Below are 18,527 nucleotides of genomic sequence, written 5' to 3' on the forward strand. Positions count from 1 at the left end.
ATTTTTGCAAGGTTGCAATATTTGTCACACTTCTCCGTGTTTTAGCAGTGTTGTACCTGATAGCAGTGAGGCAACATCTGCACTCATTTTCAGCATGGGAGTTGTATTTTCTATTTTGGTTTAAGTTTTTTTGTTTGCAGACAGATTACTTCTAAATTCAGTGTTCGTTCTTTTATACAGCGAAAACTTTCCAATGGGTAAACTTCAGGGGCAGTTTAGAGAAAGGGACTAGTCTAACCTTTGCATTTGAATGTGTCCAGGAGAATAGGTTTAAATTAAAGGTTCAAATCTCCATGTTTTTTTTAAAGAATATTCTCTATTTAAAAGTCAACAGTATATAGTTATAAACCAGATTCAAGAATTATTCTAAATACATTCATGGGTATGAGCTATAAATAGTGATCTTGATCAGTGCTTCAACAAATGCTTCTGTGACTCATAGGAAATACATCGGACTATAGAATGTTTTGTATCATGTCATTGGTTAAAATCTATTAGAGTTACTAAAGGTTTTTACAATCCCTAGTATACTAATAACCTTTTCCTTGGGAGCTACAAATTGTCCAGTGATCTATACGAAGTAAGATTCTTTGCCCAATAGAAAACATATCCCCTCACCAGTGGCATGATCTGTCTGTTTAAAAGAAAAAGTACATGCCATCTGCACAGTTGAACATCTGTCATTTTTAACTGTCTTAAAAATTAATACTGTACCTGGAAGGTAAGTCGCTTAAATTTACTCATTATCATATGACAAAGTTGGGGCCTTTTAAAAAAGCAAAGCATATTTAGTTGGCAATAATTTGGGAGGCAGAGGATTGCTATTTATGGTGATATTTAATGCCATTTTCAGTAGAACTAAATTAAAAAGGTAAAATGCCATAATATATGTAAAACTAACCATTTTGGAAGGTGGTCAGAATAGAGTTGCCTATATTCTTTTCATTCCACTAACATTTGTAAATTGACTTAGAGCAGCATTTCCCAAGTTTTATTGAACATTAGTTCTTATACAATGCTAATAAGTGTCCTCTGGGGATGAAAAAAGGATTCTTGACAAAATAATGGCCAAAGCGAAATGCATTTCTTTACTGCAGAATTAGTATTGAGAATTTTTGTACTCATGTGCCTTATGACTCTCTAGGAGAAGAAATCATACATTATGCAGTGTTTCTCAAACTTCTTTGGCCGTGGAACCCTATTTGTAAGAACATCTAATAAACATTTTATGTTATGACTGGCATGTAGTTGAGCCCAGTTGAGCAGTTCTGGTGTAGAGAGTTTATGAATAAAAACATGAATCCTTTTGTATGGGATAGTTTGGCCATTAGTAGGAAAGCATTTTTCTGAGAACATATTTAAGGTATGTTTCCGAGATAACATAGACTCTTGGGATGAATGTGATTTTAAAGGTCATCTGATCCAATTGCCAATAACAATTAGTAGCAGCTACCATTTTTTGGAGCATTTGCTGTTTATCAGGCACGGTGTTGTTATTCTACATACATTTATTAACCACTGGTCTTAAATGATTTTTTTTATCTTACTATTTCTCATTCCTCTACTTTTCAACAGCTTCACTACTTTCTCCAGTAACTAGATTACTGCAGTGTCCTGTTTTCTGTTATCTCACTAGAGTGCTGCCATTCTCCCACCCCATCTCCTTCTCCACATTTTACCCAAAAAGATCTTTTAAAAGGATAATCTGATTGTGCTTAAAACTCTTCAGTGGCTCACCATTGTCCTCAGAGTAAAATTCCAGTATCTTCGCCTTTTCCAGCCTTGTTTACTTTCCTAACTTTACTTCTAGCCTTTTGCTTCTGGGCTGTTGCCATACCCAACTACAGGCGTTCCAGGAATGTAATCCTTCTCTATCAGCTCCAGGCCTTTGTACATGCAGTTTGCTTATCTATCTAAGTAGGTTTTTAAATCTCCCAAGAAGCCTTCTCTGACTAGCCTGAAACTGAGATAGGCTCTGCTTATGTCCTGTATTATGCTTTTGCCCCTGTTGTAATTCTTAACACATAGCACTATGGTTGCCTATTTTAATTTTCCTGTATGTTATAATAGACTTTAATCCCCTTGAGGACAAGGACTGTCTTGTTTAGGATCCCCAGATCTTAACACAATGCCTACACATATAAGTACTTATTTGAATGAATGAAAGTATCCTTAATCCTTATAACCTTGCAAGACGTTTTGTAGTTTAAGAAATTGCCTTAGTGGGGTTAAGTAACTTGCCCAGGGTTACTCAGCTAAAAAGAGGTGGGTGAGGAAGGATTACAATCTAAATCTGTCTAGCTGCAAAGACCCGGCTTCTTTTTTTACCCCTGCTTCTCCACATGGCTGCTCTTTTTCATCTTGTCTTTACACATTTCTGTCAAGTGTTCCAACAGCCTTGCTAACAACCCCATCCAGAGCTTCTGAGGCAGCTTGTGCCATCTTTGGATAACTCTGAGAGCTGAAATAGGTCCCTCTAGAATAGTATTCTATCTACTAGTCTTAATTTATGCTTTGGAGAATATAATTTTTTAAAAGCAAATAAGTCAGAATTTATAGTCCACTTAAGGTCTTATTTATTAGTTATTTTATTCATTTATTGAGCAACCATTTACTGAGTACCAGTGCTAGGTTCTCTATTCTCTTGATGTTGTCATTGTTCAAAATGTTTCTGGGACTTCTTTGAGGATTATCTTCAGACTTCCTGTCAGATATTTTTGAAAATGTGTTGACATTCTTTTTTTAAATCTTAAAGGTGGATTTGATTTGGAAAATGGCCAATAGTTGTTCAGGACCAAGTCGGGTGAAAAATATGGTTCAGAAGTTACAACCTGGCAGCCTTGTTTTCTTTGATCTGTTTATAATTTTTTAAAAATTTAAACCAAAATTGAAAATGGAAAGAGTTAACATTAAAACAAGTTGGCTTGTTTTTTTAAAAAAAAACAGACAAAAGTGTACTACTTGTGAAGCCATTGCAACAGTTCTGAAAGAGATAATGAAGGTAGTGGTACAAGGAATGGGCATAATGGATTCCTCTGTGGTGTTATTTATAATATTTTTTAATTGAAAAAATTGAGATTATTAATGTGAAACTGATTAAAAATTATGTCACATCCATTCAATGGAGTATTATTCGATTACCAATGACATAGGTCTATATTTGATATGAAAAAATATTCACGTTTTTAAGTGAAAAAACATTACAAAATAGTTTGTATAGTATTTTCTAATATTGCTGTACTAACTCAGCCTCTTATTTACATAAGAAGAATTTCTAAGAGTATATAACCTAAAATACCAACAGTGCTTGATTCTGAGTGGTTGGATTAAAGGTGTGTTTTGTTTTTTTTTTAAAGCTGTTCTTAAAAAAGTACCCCATCCACCTAACCTATAGCAGCATCATTAAAAAACAAACTACTGTATACATCCATCTCATCAGCTTAGTGTATAATAATGCATACAACATATTTAATATTCAAATGAATATGGCTTTGTGTCCCCTATTCCAACATATGAGAATTTTATTTTTCTCTACAGGTTCTCTGATATTTCCGGGACCCCCAAGTTTACTTACTAAGTCTGAAGGAGTTAGTTAAGGTCACCATCAATAAAATGTTTGGGCCACTGAAGAGCCTAGTGTTTTTGTTGCTGTTTTAGCTTCTGCTGGGATACAATGTAACTCTCAAATCAGGTAATCTGGAATACTGAGCAAGACTCTGTCCTTGGCAGAAATTGTCATGGTGGTTGAGGCCAACTTTTGATCCTTCAGTCATTCCTCAGAATGCCAGATCAGGAGCTGTTCTAGCATCAACTTTTTGTGTCCAGGATCTGGCTTTTTCTTTTTTTATCATCTGCAGCTCTTAACTGCAGTGGACCAGAGTTCCTCCATGGCCCTTGTCAGTTGGCACTAAGTAGTAGCTGCCCTTTTAGATGAGACATGTACTCTCCAGTTTTCCTCAGTTCTCCACTACTCGCTGTTATTTCCTTGACACTGTGGGTTTTATATCTCTGTACCAAGCACTAGGGATATATGTGGATATAAATAAGACACAATTGTTGCCTTCAAGAAGCCCTTTTCTGGTAATAAAAACATGGTAAAAAGTAATTATAATATATGATAAGTGCTATGGTCAAATGTATATTTTGATATTAATTGAGCACCTATCACATACCAGGTATTAATGCTGAGTGCTTTAACTTATTTAAGCCTCAACACTATTGCGAGTTGATGGGTTGCCTCCTCCCATTTTACACATGAGGAAGTGAGCTCAGAAATGGTTAAGTAACTTGGCCAAGGTCATAAAGCTAGTAAGTAGGTAGCTATGATTCAAAACCAATTTTCTGACTAAGGGCATCAGTTTCCATCCTGCCTTTGAGAGCATTAAAGCCTGAACCGTGTAACCAGAGGCACTGATTTTGTTTCATAGTGATCTGAGTGTTTTTTAGGGCAAGATGCATATGTCTGGTATAGAGGCTGCTGAGATCCAGGTTCAGGGAAGAATGTGAATTGGAATCCTAGAGATCCCATGAGGCTCTTAGTCCGAAGTAATGACAGGCTAGAGGAGTGAAAGCTATAGTAAGCGAATGGGTCAGGCTGCCAAATGAAATTCTAGGATAATTCAAGCTCTCTTCCAGTGGTTTGAATTCTACTAAGGCGACTATTGATGAGAAATAGGGGTTGGAATGGGTTTTTTTTGTTTGTTTTTTGCAAATTGCCAAGGACTAATGAAAACTATGTCAAAGACCTTCACAGAGTATAGAGACATGTTTGGTTTAATCTGGTACATCAAAAGCAGAATTGAAGAGTAGGCTTTTAGAATAATAAGCAGACCTCAGCCAGGATTGGTGGTGAAAGGCATGAATTTCTGGCATAAAAACTGGGGAAGATTTTTAGTAGCAGCTGGTACTTCTCCCACACTGCCCTTTATGGCTCAGGAGTTGCTTTCTGCAGAGTTGCGGAGTATGCTAGAGATAAAAAGAGACATTTCCTCATGGTAGCTTTAGGACCTTAAGGAGCTAAGTCTCTCCGAACCTTAAGCCCTTTTTAAAACAAGAGATTTGGATTGGGTGACTTTTAGCACTTTCCATTTTTTTTTTCAGTGCTTATTAAGTACAACATACTTTACATACGTTATTAGCTCACTTAATTCTTACAGTGGCTCTGTGATAGAGATATCTGTATATGACAGATGAGGAAATAGTCTCAGGGTTAGACCAGTAGAGGAGTCAGAATTTGAAACTAGCTCTGCCTGACTCCCAGAGCTTAAGTTATTTTGCCATAGTGACACTGATTAATAGTGTTGTGAATATGTTTTTTTCCGTTTCTCTGCCTCTCACTCCTCAAATGAGCTGCTTTGCTTCCTTGCAGCTGACTTGACCTCTAGTGTTTTGGGTTAAAAGAGGCTCTAGTGTGGATAAGGCACACAGCTGGTCTTTGGCCTTCTGCCTTTTTTTCTTAGACTGATACCTATTCAGAATCTGTGATCTAAATTTTTGAAGAGAGAACTACAATACCTCTGATTCTGTGTAGCTTCAGGATTTGCCCCACAACATACCCCGTTAGCATAACTAAACTCTTATTTAGATGCAATAGTGAAATTGTCTTGCAATCCTTTAATATTTTAAAGTATATTGTTTTTAATGATTGTTAGTTATTTTAAGTCCTTATAAATTATAAATGTGATTCGCTACTGGTTAAATGTTCCTAATAGTTGAGTAATAAAATGTGTACCAACTTATAGGGTCCGTTTTTTCAAATAGCTAAATCTATAACCAACAGATCAAATTCAACATTAGTCTCATTTCTGATTTTTAAATTAATGAAGTTGCGTGTAATGACTTATGCTATCTGTACATATGTGTGACATCTGAGAATTTCCTTGGATGTTCCTGAGGTGTTCCATGTTTTGGTAAGCAATTGATGCAGTGGAAAGAGTACTACCCTATGTGGGACTTGAGTTTGCATCCTAGGTACATGGTTAGGGGGCCAGTTTAACTTCTCTGAACCTCATTCTTTTTCATATGTAAAAGGGGATAGTGAGGATTAGAGGGGTAAAGTACTCAGGACAGAACCTGGCACTGATTAGTATACAGAAATTATTTCATTTTAGTGTAGGAAATGAGTAGAATGTATGTAGAGAAGTTAACATGGAAAAGTGATTGGACAGACCGCCTTGCTTTTATTTCAGGGCTTTGCCGAATCTCTGCATATGCCCACGATGACCTCTCATGTGAGATCAACCAAGGTATTTCTAGAAGAGATCTCATCTACCTGGTAAAATAGTTGTGTTGTTTACTCCTGGGATACTGAGCTTTGATGGGGAGAGCAGATCTAAGGAGATTGTTAAAGACCCCAAGTAATAGTGAGATGTTTCAACTTTAATATTTTGTAAAAAGAAAGACACGTTAACTGATTTTCACCATTTTAAGAGGCTCCTCTTAAAATCTAAACATTTGGGCCCCAAACCCATAAGTAAATCTTCAACCAACACTGGTAAGCTTCAGTGCCCCCAGAATGTCTTCATTAACCACAATTCTACCAGTTTCCCCCACTATCCGAAAGTAGGTCATTACTATGAAACCTTTGTAATCCAAAATGGTGTAAAGTGAAGAAGCAATCACCTTAGGACTCATCTTGCTAATAGATGCACAAAATAAATTGAAATAAAGCACAGATGCTTACAGACACAGTTCAAGGCCAGTTGATGCCGAGATGCTAAGTGTTCCTAGTTCTTGGGGAAGGAGCTTGGTGGTTGGTGCCACTTTTGCTGTTCCAGTGCTTGCTTCAAAACTAATGCTGACTGCTGTTTTCGCTTTTTGTATTTTTTCATAAAAGCAAAAATCCTTTTGGATTTTTTTAAGTTAGTGAAAACAGGTACTAATTAGGTCTTTTGTAAAAGTGAAGTGGTGTAAAGTGAACTTTAGAAAAGCAAGGGATACCTGTATTTATAATATCTCAGGCTGGGATCAGCTCTCCTGCTTATTCTTGAAAATGTGGTAGAAAAATTTATCCTCTATTAAAAGCTCATCAGCTACATTTTGTGACTGCCCTAAATAAATTAGTTAATCTAGCAAGCTGTAATGTGCTTTAAAAATATATTCACTGATGTTCTATCTTCTTTGCTATTTTTTTCTCCCCCTTTATCATTACTGGTAGACTTTGGAAATGCCACTGTTTCTGTCACTAACTTTATATATTACCTCAAAATTTTCCTGTTTAAGTTAGTGTTTCGAAATAAAGTGATTTGCCTGGTACTGACAGATACATGTGCTTTTAAAATTACCATGGACACAGTGACAGATGCCTTTTTAGAAATTCTGCAGATTATTGTATGGCCATTGAAATTACTCTTTGGTACTGCATTTTCTTTGGAGCCACTGGATTACCCCACCCAATTTTCTTTTTTCAACTTCTGTTAATGCTCAGCAGAAAATCGAAGATAGTTAAGTCACAACTTCCAACCTTGTGCACATTGCTTCTCTGGTTTTACTGCTATAGGATACTGTAGCAATATCTTACAGACATCTTTGATGGCCAATCAGAAGCAGTTAAATTACCTTAAATTGTTTAAATGGAACTCTGACAGCCAATGAGAAATCCTTAGGGTGGGAACTGTAACAGCCCTTTCATGTGATTTTAAAAACAATTCTAAATTTGCAGTATCCTCTGTTTTGGAAGGACATGAAGCCCTAGTGCATCTGCTGTGTGCATTTGCCAGGCATTTCCACGCCTTAAGTTCCCTGTAGTTTGGAGTCTGGATCTGACCCCTGTTCTGCTTCTCAAGGTAACTTTAAAACAGGAAGTGTACAAAGGAGGTAACTGATGACGTGAACAGCCAATCATGGCTTTGTATTCTTAGCCTATAAAGCAGTTCAGCCAATGGGACCACTTTGGAGGCAAGGTTTGGTGTCAAATAGCATGCTAGATTGAATGCCTTTGACTGTTAAAGTGGAAGGAGGCTGCAGGGCTTCATTGGAGCCTCGGAGTTTTTCACTGAGGCAGGGGTCAGCTGAAAGACAAAGAAAAATGGCGAATAGTTTGCTAGAGGGTGGGGGGACAGCTGTTCGGGTTTTCACTGGAGTGGACATTCCAGACTCAGGTTTCTGCATCTCCTGCTGCCTTTTGTTTCCTCCGTCCTTTTGGGGGGGAGGGATAGGAGTGACTTAAATTCTCCCTGTCCGAGGAGATATAAATAACTACATGTAAAATTAATGCAGTTCCCGGTAAGTTTAATTCTTTGTTTTGTGTTAAAATGGTAGAAACTGTTTAGCTTCAGAGAGTGTAGACAAGTTGCACTGTTTCAGAAAATGGCCACTTTACATTCCATGCATACCTTTTGGTGCACCTAGAATACCTTGCTCTGTTTAGATTTTGCATGCCCTTCAACTGGGATTTCTTTTCCTAGTTGAGTATGGACAAGATCAGGTACATGGAAAAAGGCTAATCATTTTTCAGGGCACACAGAAGCAGAGCACTTTCTCTTTGCATTGGGTAAACTTAACTGTTTTCCAAATAATTTTCCTTTGTTCAAGTGCACTGAAGCTTTCCTACAGAATAAGCTGAGTTATTGTAAGACTTTTTCTATTTCCATGCACTTTGTTGACATCTGTGTTTTCAGAGGTGGAAGCAACACTATTGCTGTTCTAAATTTGTGTTAAAATATGATTTGCACTGATGCAGCTTCTAATGGTGAAGGCCCACATGCCAATGTGAAATTCTCCCGTAACTTTCTTGATTTATCTATTTCTAGATTCTAGTAAGTACCAATTTGATTAAGTAACAATCTTTGTTTTAAAATGCACATTTTAGCATAGAATTCTGGTTAGAACATACCTCTCTACTATATTGACAGTGACAAGAACAAATCTTTTTCCACCAATTTCACACATTTTGTCAGGTGTTGATTTGGTTCTTTAAAATGATGTGAGCAAAATGCTTTTCATTTTCTGTATGAAATATTTAAATCCTAATTTACCTGCAGTTTGTGAATAGGAAAGTTAAGAGTGTAGGCACCCTGTCTTTTGCCCTTGATATATTATTTTTTTCTCTTTAGTATATGAAGCATATGCAGGTTGCTAATCAATAACCAGCCAGTTCTTGTGACTAGTGAAATCTTCCATCCCACATACTAAAGATCTATAATACACTTGATTTTAAAAAGCAATTCTTTGTTTTCTTTTTATTTGCAAGTATGGAATGAAGGTCATTGGAACATTTCTGCAGCAGACTCAGTGTGGAACAGTGAGCCAGCAGCACTCACTCTCTGGGTAGGGAACAGGAGCAGGCCCTCTTAGAAGAGAAGTTTGGTGGGTGTTGATTTGCCTTCCCTTCACTTCCCCTCAAGTAAAGGATTTACCTGAGAGGATCGATAGGGGCTTAGATTTTGGACTCTTAGAATTGGAGTGGTGTAGTAGTCAAATTTGCCAAATGCAGGCCTCTGTCGTTGCTCGCAAAAGTGACCTTGAAAAACTGCCGAGGAGTTGAAAGATTGAAGGACAAAGTTTATTTATACAGATTTGAACTGAAAAGCTCTATTTAAGATTAAAAGAGATTATGCTTCTGATGTTCAAGTTGAGTAGTTAGTAGGAATATGTTACCGATTTGATTAGTTTTCAAGCAATAAGACAATAGGGCTGTATTCATTCTCTCCCACTCTTATATGTTCCCTGCCCCCAGCAAAAAAATTCTAAATCCTTTTGGTATGATAGTTGAGTGAACTGCTTAACAGATTCAGAATTCCTTGCATGCTACCTTGTCTTCTGTGTAATCTAGAGGGTTCTTAGTGAAGAATGGTATTTCAGGAGTTCAAAGTAGTTATGTTTGTGAAACTTCTTTTGGAGAATTGGAATGCTTATGGTAAGAAAACAGTCATTCTGGGAAGTTATGTCATAAGAGAAAGGAGTATGTGTTAAGGATTACATTTTAACATAATTTTAATTTAAGTTTACTTTTTACAAGTCATTGATTTATATGTTATTAGTTGCTCCAGGTTTTATATATGATTTAAAAAACAGTTGTAGATACTGAATGATCCTATTGGCCCTGGAAGAAGGCCTGGAGAGGGGAGGCAGAAGGTAAGTGGGGCACTGTATGAGGCCTAGATAAAACTCTTTATATTAAGAACTTTATGGATTTAGTTTCTTGGAAAGACATCTAGCCACCATCTCTAGCCTGAGTTTTAACTTTTTTAGGGTCATGGACTCAGAATCTGACCCACTACCTGGCAAATGCACATAGGCATGCCTATGCAGAGCCCTTGGTGACTAAGATATTTTCCAGTGTATATAGAATGGTATTTATATGATCTCTTCATTTGCACGTTAGCCAGGTAAATGTTTCCCAGAGAAATGAAAACTCTACATCCATGAGGAGTGAAGACCTTCTAGAGCTAATTATAACTTAGACCTAGGAGTGGCTGTGTGTGAGTAGGGAAGGCTTAGATGAGCCTGAGATTTGGGCATTTATTTACTCTGATTACATTATTTGAGGCAGCATAGTGCAGTAGCAAAAGCAGGCTATTTAAAAGTCAGCAGATTTATGTTCAGGTCCCACACAGCTATTGCCAGCTTTGTGAGCTTGGGCAAGTCAGCCATTTAGTGTCAGCTTCCTCACATGTAAAAATGGGATCTAAAAATAGCACCTTCCTATTTAGTGGTGAGTCTCAAATGAGATCATGTGTGTCAAAAGTGCTTTGCAAATTGCGAAGTGCTACATAAATATTAGTTGCTGCTAATCCAAACTCTTGGTAGGTTAAATGCGTATGAAGATAGGGGTGGTATAGAAAAAAAAGCCAGTATTTTAATAAGTTTACAAAGTAGTTTGTTTAAACCTGACACTTAAATTGGTTCCACGTACCTCTTTACCTCCATATTCCTGTTTCTGCTGACGTGACTGTATAATGCATACATTGAGACCATCAAAAAAACCTTCCCTTACCAAGAATTTTAACCTCTTTATCAAAAATTAGCGTCCTCTCAGAATAAGGTGGTATGGGAATGCTGATTTTTTTGAAACCCTTACTAGGTTTAGGAACTGCTCAATAAAAATTGAAAACCTGTTCTGATTGAATACTGAGATTTGCATTACAATACAGGTAAGTTGTAATAGTTGCAGATGTTTATCAGCAGAGGTTACATTTTTAGTTTGTATACCAAATATTTATAAGATAAACTGGAACCATTTTATTTTGTTTGCTTTGTGGTCATATGATCTTTCTGTCAGTTTTCAAGTTTAGGAGGTAGTTACAGCTTGCATAGTAGTAGCAGGCATGTAAATGTTGGGTTGAAGACTTTTTTAAAAAAATTGGTCTTTCATCAAAATACAAACACTAGCATAAATTTCACACAGTCGATACCTACTGTGAGATACATTTCCAAGATAAATGGTGGAAACCCATAGGGATCTCCTCATGCATTTTACATGCCTGCTGTCATCTATTTTTAGGACTCTCCTCCCACCCTGGGGTGGGGTGGATATTTCGTGATCTGTTTGATTTCCTGTCCTATTAAGTCATTTCCTCAGGCATGGTCAGTCAGCATTGATTGATGTCTGCCTTCTTTCTGTGCATAGAATAAGGCCTGGCAAAATTGGCATTGGCCTGTCCAAATAAAATTCCAGTTTCAGGAATGTGTATGCTTGAAAACAGCAATCATGGTCACTGTGGGCTTTTTATTCCTAAAATAAGATGGAGTCGTCTTTAAAAGAAGCTATCTACTTTTGTGGAGGCTTCATTTACCCAAAAAACATTCTTAAAGCAAATCATTTATAGGTGGTCTTCATGAATGAAGTTATTTTTGCCTATCTCTACCCTTGATAATATATGCATACAGAGTTTGTATATTCTTAAGTAGGCTGATGGAAATCACTTAGGGATCTAGTCTAGTTCCCTTCTTTAAAGTGGGGAAGTTGAGGCCCAGAGATGTTACACGCCCCAGTCTTCCGGCTTTTTAATGACTTGCCTATGAAAGTTCAGAGATTCAACTCCCGTTTAGTTCATTCGATGGTTCTTTTATTCTCCAGATTGTTTTTACCTTTTATTTTTTATATTTGTTTCCCTTTTGGTACATCTGTACAGGAACAGGGAGAAAATGGACTATGGAAGAGGATCAGTAGTCTCCACGTGGTCTCTTGGTTAGAAAGTCTGCCATGACAGCAGACTTATCATCTGAGATCTGAAGATCTCTTGCTGTAGCCAGTTGCTTATTCAGAAAGCTGAGAATCAGCTAGGAAGCTAATGGTGCCCACCTGGCAGAGGCGTCCCAGAGAGCTGGGTTACTTTATACATTACAAGGAAGTACACTAAGATATACAAATACAATACCTGTGCCAGTTAGTGGGTCTTTTGTTTTATTTTGTTTTTGTTAACACACCTCAAGTACAAGTTAATTCCCAAACAAGTTTGGGCCTGGTTCTTCAAGTGTCTTTAAGCCAACCTGTATTTAATAAACAAACTTCCCAGGATCATTTAAACCAATTGACAAGTCTAAAATAGAAATCATTGTTTGTATACTCCCAAAATATTATTTTACCCATGCTGACTTTAGTCTTTACCACCAGCAAAGTGGTATTGTCTGTATCTGCATGTGTGTGGATTTGGTTTGTGTTCTTATTTTGCATATTCTCCGATAGACCATAATCTACTTTAAAATTTTAATTTTTCTCTTTTGTAGTTAGATTTCTTTAAACCACCTTCATATATTTGAACAAAAGTTAGTTTATTGAAAGAATGAGAACTTGAATGATGTAACTTATGTAATTTTAAGTCCTGATGTATAGTGTGACTGAAAATTCACAGCTGAATGTTATCTACGTCATGTCTGCATTTCCCAGAAGCTTTGTTTTCTTTTTAATCTATTCTTTCTGCTGCCTCAGTATTGGGCTCAGCTCTTTGGAACTTGGTCAGATTCTATTTGTATTATCACCCTTATCATCCTGTCTCTCCCTTTGGCATCCCAAAGCCAGACCCCATTGTTCAATAATTTACCAAAAGTTTTTCTTTATTTGGAATGTTCACTGTAAATTAAATTACAGTTTTGCACGCTGCAGTGAAAAAGGGCAGTTGAAGGATAAAAAAATGAAAGTAAATTCCAGTGAAAAGGCAGAACTAAAGGAAAAAAAAAGCCTAGTAAATGTTTAACTTTAAAGAGGCATAACATAGCTTGCGACCTTGTGTTCCTTAGTTCAAAGGAAGAATGGAGGCTAAAATAACCACTGCAAACAGCAGTGCAGATTCACTTGGTTATCCTTTTTTCTGGGAAGTACTATCATTTTGATCTGTCTCCATAGTTTCACTTTGATAAACAACTAAAGGAAAGACCTGCTCGACTGGAAATATCCAGATAAAATGATTGTTTCCTTTATCTAAGCTATATAGTTCTTAACCTTTGAGAGAGTACTAAATTTAGATGCTTTATACTTCCTTTCACTAATTTACCATGCATGCATGCATGTCTTTTATGTGAAGATTTTAAAATGTGTACAAATAAAACTTTACTCCAAGATCTAACAATCTGGTAGAGGAGACAGATGTTGTATATAAAGTGTATGAAACTGATATGGAAAAATACAAGCACGGGACACAATTCAGAGGAGGGGAGACCTTACTTCTAGCTTAGGAATGAAGGAAGGCAGTTTAACTGAGTGTTGGACTCAGGGAGGTAGGGACAGGACATTCCAGGCATGGAGAATAGGAGCAAGGTCATGATTCAAAAAGTGCAGTATGGACTGAAGAGAGCAGTAAATGGTCCAGTCTGCTTAGAGCATAAGGAAATGCATTAGAGACAGAGGGAAGGGCAAAAGAAAGAAATCTGGAGAAGTAAGTTGGGTCAGATGTTGGAGGGCCTTGATTGCTTGGCTAAGAAATTTGAACTGTCTCTTGAAGGTTTGGGATAATAGGTTGATGTAGCATTATCAGAGCTGTGCTTTTATAAGATTTATTAAGCATCATTATGTAGAAAGGAGTAGAATTTGAGAAGACAGTAGAAACAGTGAACAATGCAATGAGTTCACATACTTTTGTTATGAGGGTCAAAAGAGAGTAATGTAAAGAGCTTAGAACCAGACCTGACACACAGCGAGCACTAAATTAGTGTTAGCTATTATTATGATAATTATCTTTTTTATTAACATGGAGATGATGAGGGGCTGAACAAAATTAAGGGCAGTATGAAGAAAGGTCAGGAGATGGACACTATTATTGCAGAATTTAGCAGTTGATTAGAATTGAAGAACAGAGTCCAGGATGACTCAGATTTCAAGCCTAGGTGACTGAGGATAGAAACAGAAAAGTTAGAAGGTGCAGGTTTGGAGAAGGAGAACGATAGATGTATTTTAGGACACATGGAGTTTGAGTTCTGGATGGCTTTCCACTTGGGGATGTTCAGCATGCAAGACTGGAGAAATATCAACATTGGTAATATATATTTGGAATTTAAGTGCATAGAGATTATAGCTGAACCTGGAGAATCAAGGGAGAGAATGTACAGAAGGACCAGAAGAATAAAGCTTCATATCAAAGATGGAAATACAAAAAAATGTCGGACCCTCAAGTTGAGACACCTAGAAGCGAGCATGGTAGAGTCCTCTCGGTCAGTGTTCTCTAAGCTTTTTAAATTGCACACCCTGTTATCTGAGCATGCAGCTTACATGTATAAATTAGTATTCTTTATTCTAAAAAGTCACTTGGTCATTTTTCGAATGTTAGTTTACTTAAAAACAGAGAATATCTATAACTTCCCTTATCCAGGCATACATAACAAAGTACAGGTGCCACTGTTAAGTTAAGCCCACTTTTTCCTCAGAATACTTAGAGCTCCATGCATGGTGTACGATTTTGGGACAAGTTAAACTGAGTGAGGGCATCAGTATTAGCCCATAGGTTAAATATTCAGAAAGCTAATATTAGCATTTTCTGTGTGTCTTGATATGTAAAAGATTAGAAATACTGCCTTAGAATCTGGTGGCTTTCACTTGTCCTGAAAATGTACAATAGTCTTTTAAAATATCCAGTAGTCCTTTGAGATTAGTTATGTATATGTATATGTGTGTGTATGTATAAGCTTAAGTTTTCTTGATTAAGTTTTAAGTGCGCACGCGTGCACGCGCGTGTGTGTGCACACACACACACATAGTCATCCAATGCACAGACTGGAGTTTTTTTTTCTGAGTTGCATTAGTCTTAATCATACTGGTGTTAGCTTTGTGAAGTCTCAAATGACAGTATTCCGCAGGAAGCCAACCATAAATGCACATGTAGGAATTTGGCAACATTTGCTTAGCAAGTAATTTATAGCCACATGATCATAACAGTGATGAGAAGCATACACAATAAATTACCAGGAATAAGATAGCCACATTTGTACGGTCTAGCAGAATTTAATATAAGGCACCTACATTTAGTTTCCAGGCTAGGTATGTTGTAATTATCTTCAATCTAAAATAAAGGCAATAAGAAGCTTTTCACTGGAGAAATAGGGATCAATTTACAGCCATCTTACCTGGTTATTTATATCCTGAACTCCATGATTATTTCTCTTCTGGTAATTAAGTGGCCAAATGCCCATGAAGCTACCCTTGAAGGTAGTTAAGCATTGTAATAGTATGTAATGTTTATATGAAACAATACTTTACAGTTAATGGAGTGATTTCATATTTATTCCCTTGGTATTTACCTAAGATAGTTAGGGCAGAGGATTACTACCCCATTTTGTGGGCGAGGAAACAAGAGGCAGAGCCTAGTGACATAAGCCCTGTCCTCTTTGCAATTGCACTTCGTTACTGTACATGAAACACAAGGTGTAGCTGTGTTCATCTTATGGGACTAATTCCTCCTCCCACTTCCCCTTTTCCTGTGTTTACTCTTCCCCCAAAAGGCACAATTTCCATTTAAAAAAATGGAAAATTTCCTGGAGTTCTCACATAATTTTAACATTATGTGACTAAACAAGTGGAACTTAAAAGGATCAAATATATAGTCAAATTGAATTATTTTTAAAGTTTTTAAAGATAGGTGAACTCAGCCACCTTTCTTTTCAGAACAAAGCATAATGTGTTGGGAAAATGTCTTGTGTCGATTCTAAGTTCACTAAGGTTTGATAAGTAGTTGACTTTTTCCAGGTAGATAGGAGGTTAGCATTGTATTAGGTGTTCTGTGTTGTTCCTTAGCTGTGTAGATACACAGTTTGTGGTATGTATTGGGCATCTCTTAGATTTGGGTTCTCACTTTGAACCACAGAGACTGGTATTTTTAGATGAGTCATTGTGTTCTTAAATAACCAGTTGCTTTTTAGTTCTTAGCTGTGATTTATACACCTTGCTTTACCCTTAGGGAGGTAGTTAGAACAAAGGAATTCTGATTTCTTGGAGTGATGGCCGCAAAATAACATTGTCACCATATTCACAATAATAACAATAGCTGTAATTTTGAAGAACTGCATAAATTTAACCAGATGATTCCTCATAAAAGTGTGCAGCTATGGAAACATCTCTAATATGGGGCCAGGCTAATGCTATTTCTGTGAATGATAGTGAAAAGATAGAGTGACTGACTTCCATCACCGGAGAGAGTGAACTTTGAGCTTGATCCACCAGACCTTTTCATCTCCACTCTTGGTTGGTGACCACATATCCCCAAGTCCCAGTCCTTGTGGGCAACTGCAACTTTAACAAGCATGAAAAACCTTAAGCTTTCCACTTTGAAACGTGTAAGAATCTGGCATCTTGGCATGTTGGAGTACTTTTCCCAGGAGAGTGATCAGGAAAACTAAAGGTAAAGGCTTGGTAGATTTATGTTCCAGACTGAGAAGACCCACAGGTTCTTAAGTTTTTGGTCCTCTACTGAGTTATCAATTCTAAAAAGGGAGGAGGACATGTGAAAGGGCACAGAGCTGAGAATCAGGGCATGGATTTTAAGTTCAACTCCGGCATGTACTTGCTCTGTGACATATGGCAAGTCCCTCAGTCTATCTGGATGAAGTATTTTTATCTGTCAGATGGGAATATCAGTACCTGTGTTGTGTTTGTCGTGAAAAACCAATGAGATAATGTAAAGAAAGCTACTTTACAAAGTGTAAAGCAGGTACAGATGTGAGAGATTAGTATAACCGTCTTAGTTGCTTTGCACTCTTTGGAGTGGTTTTCACATTCTCAACTCCTGACAGCTGTATACTTGGAGGTAGGAGATTTGTTTCTTCTCAAGCTGCAGCCTGCCTGCCCTCCTCTCTCTTTTTTTTTTTTTCTTTCTTTCAACATTTAAATTAGTGGTAAAAGACACTAAGCAGAGAGCAGAATTCAGTGTATCTGTGAGTCAGCAGAATCCATACAGCTAAGTCAATACAGCCAAGCTCGTCTTGACATTCTTTTAATACCCTCCAGGTTTTTAATTGAGAATTTCCTGAGCAGTGATGATGATATGCTGTCTGGTAATTTTCGAGGCCTTCTAACATGTATTTTCCCATTTGTGTGCTGCAGCTGCTCTGTGAGGTTCTGCTGTAGGTGAGCAGAGGCTCCAAGAAGTGATTTGCCCAAGATCATAAATGTATAGCAGGTTAGTAGCCAGAGAACAAGAACCTCCAGGTCCAGTACATTTTTTCTTCATGTTTTTACCCTGTGCTTTACTGCCCCCAACTGTTCATAGCTGATTATTCATAGGTGCTACTGACTGACCTAGAGACATGCAAAGAAGGACAAAATAAAAGAGTGACAGAGCATGGAAAGAGAGACAATAGAGAAGAAAGATGCTTATATGATAGGAGATAGCAATGCCCTTCACATCTCTTCTTTGATTGCCACAGAGATGAGATGTTGGGAGTGGGGAGCAGCAAGTGGATAAAAATGATTTTGGGGGTTCAGGATTTAAGTTAGTGGTCAAAGCTGAGACTACTCATCTTTCTGAACAGTTTGAATAGACACCTTAAAACAATGTATACAAAAAGCGAGAATAAACAGCTATACTAAATCAAGAACACAGTTTTAGAACTTATGCATTTCTGACACCACCTTTTACTGTATTGTAACCTTGAGCAAGTAACTTAAGATACCCAGTCCTCAACTTTCTTATCTGTAAAATTGGAAGAATATTGAAATCTTTATTACTGAGCTGAGTGAAGATCAATTGAGGGTAATGTATGTTAGTAGTTTATAAATGCTGAAGCTCTTAAGTTGGCATCTTTGAAACATTCTTTAAAATCACACTTCTCACCTCTCCTGAGAGTACACAAACACAGGATCCTGTCAGAAGCTGGGCAGGAGAAGGTTCTCAGGGTTTTTGAATCTCAGAAGGGATCCAGTAAGCAGAATGGCTCTTTGTTTTAGGGTATAAGTTGACTGCAGGCTACAGGCATTATTTCTGTATCCAGCCCATGTCAGAATTCTCTTTCAGGCTCAGGGCCTGAAAAACCAGTTAGTCATCATTCTTTCTGTAAGGATTTATTTACTCCTGTTAGGTTGGAGGGTCAAGGAGATTAACAAATACTTCTGTGGGGCAGAGGGGCTAGCCCAGTTCACTCCTAGTGGAGGCTGAACAGGTGAG

At 37.3% G+C, this 18,527-nt stretch overlaps 1 protein-coding gene across 10 annotated transcripts in view; it reads left to right on the forward strand.

Annotated features, from left to right (window-relative positions):
* NFYC (nuclear transcription factor Y subunit gamma) overlaps positions 1–18,527 on the forward strand; it is a 59,510-nt gene that overhangs the window by 5,055 nt on the left and 35,928 nt on the right. The window contains exons 1-2 of one of the 10 annotated variants that reach the window (XM_039876677.1): positions 9,886–10,074; positions 17,468–17,543. The exons of 4 other annotated variants lie outside the window; for them this stretch is intronic. The gene's annotated coding sequence lies outside the window, so the exon portion shown is untranslated. Of the gene's footprint in view, positions 1–6,188; positions 6,246–7,911; positions 8,224–9,885; positions 10,075–17,467; positions 17,544–18,527 lie in introns of those variants that run through there. 5 more of the 10 variants (XM_039876680.1, XM_039876676.1, XM_039876681.1 and 2 more) reach the window with 5 other exon arrangements.

The sequence above is a fragment of the Pteropus medius genome, unplaced genomic scaffold (assembly GCF_902729225.1).
Source record: "Pteropus medius unplaced genomic scaffold, Ma_sr-lr_union100, whole genome shotgun sequence".
NCBI classification, from domain to species: Eukaryota; Metazoa; Chordata; class Mammalia; order Chiroptera; family Pteropodidae; genus Pteropus; species Pteropus medius.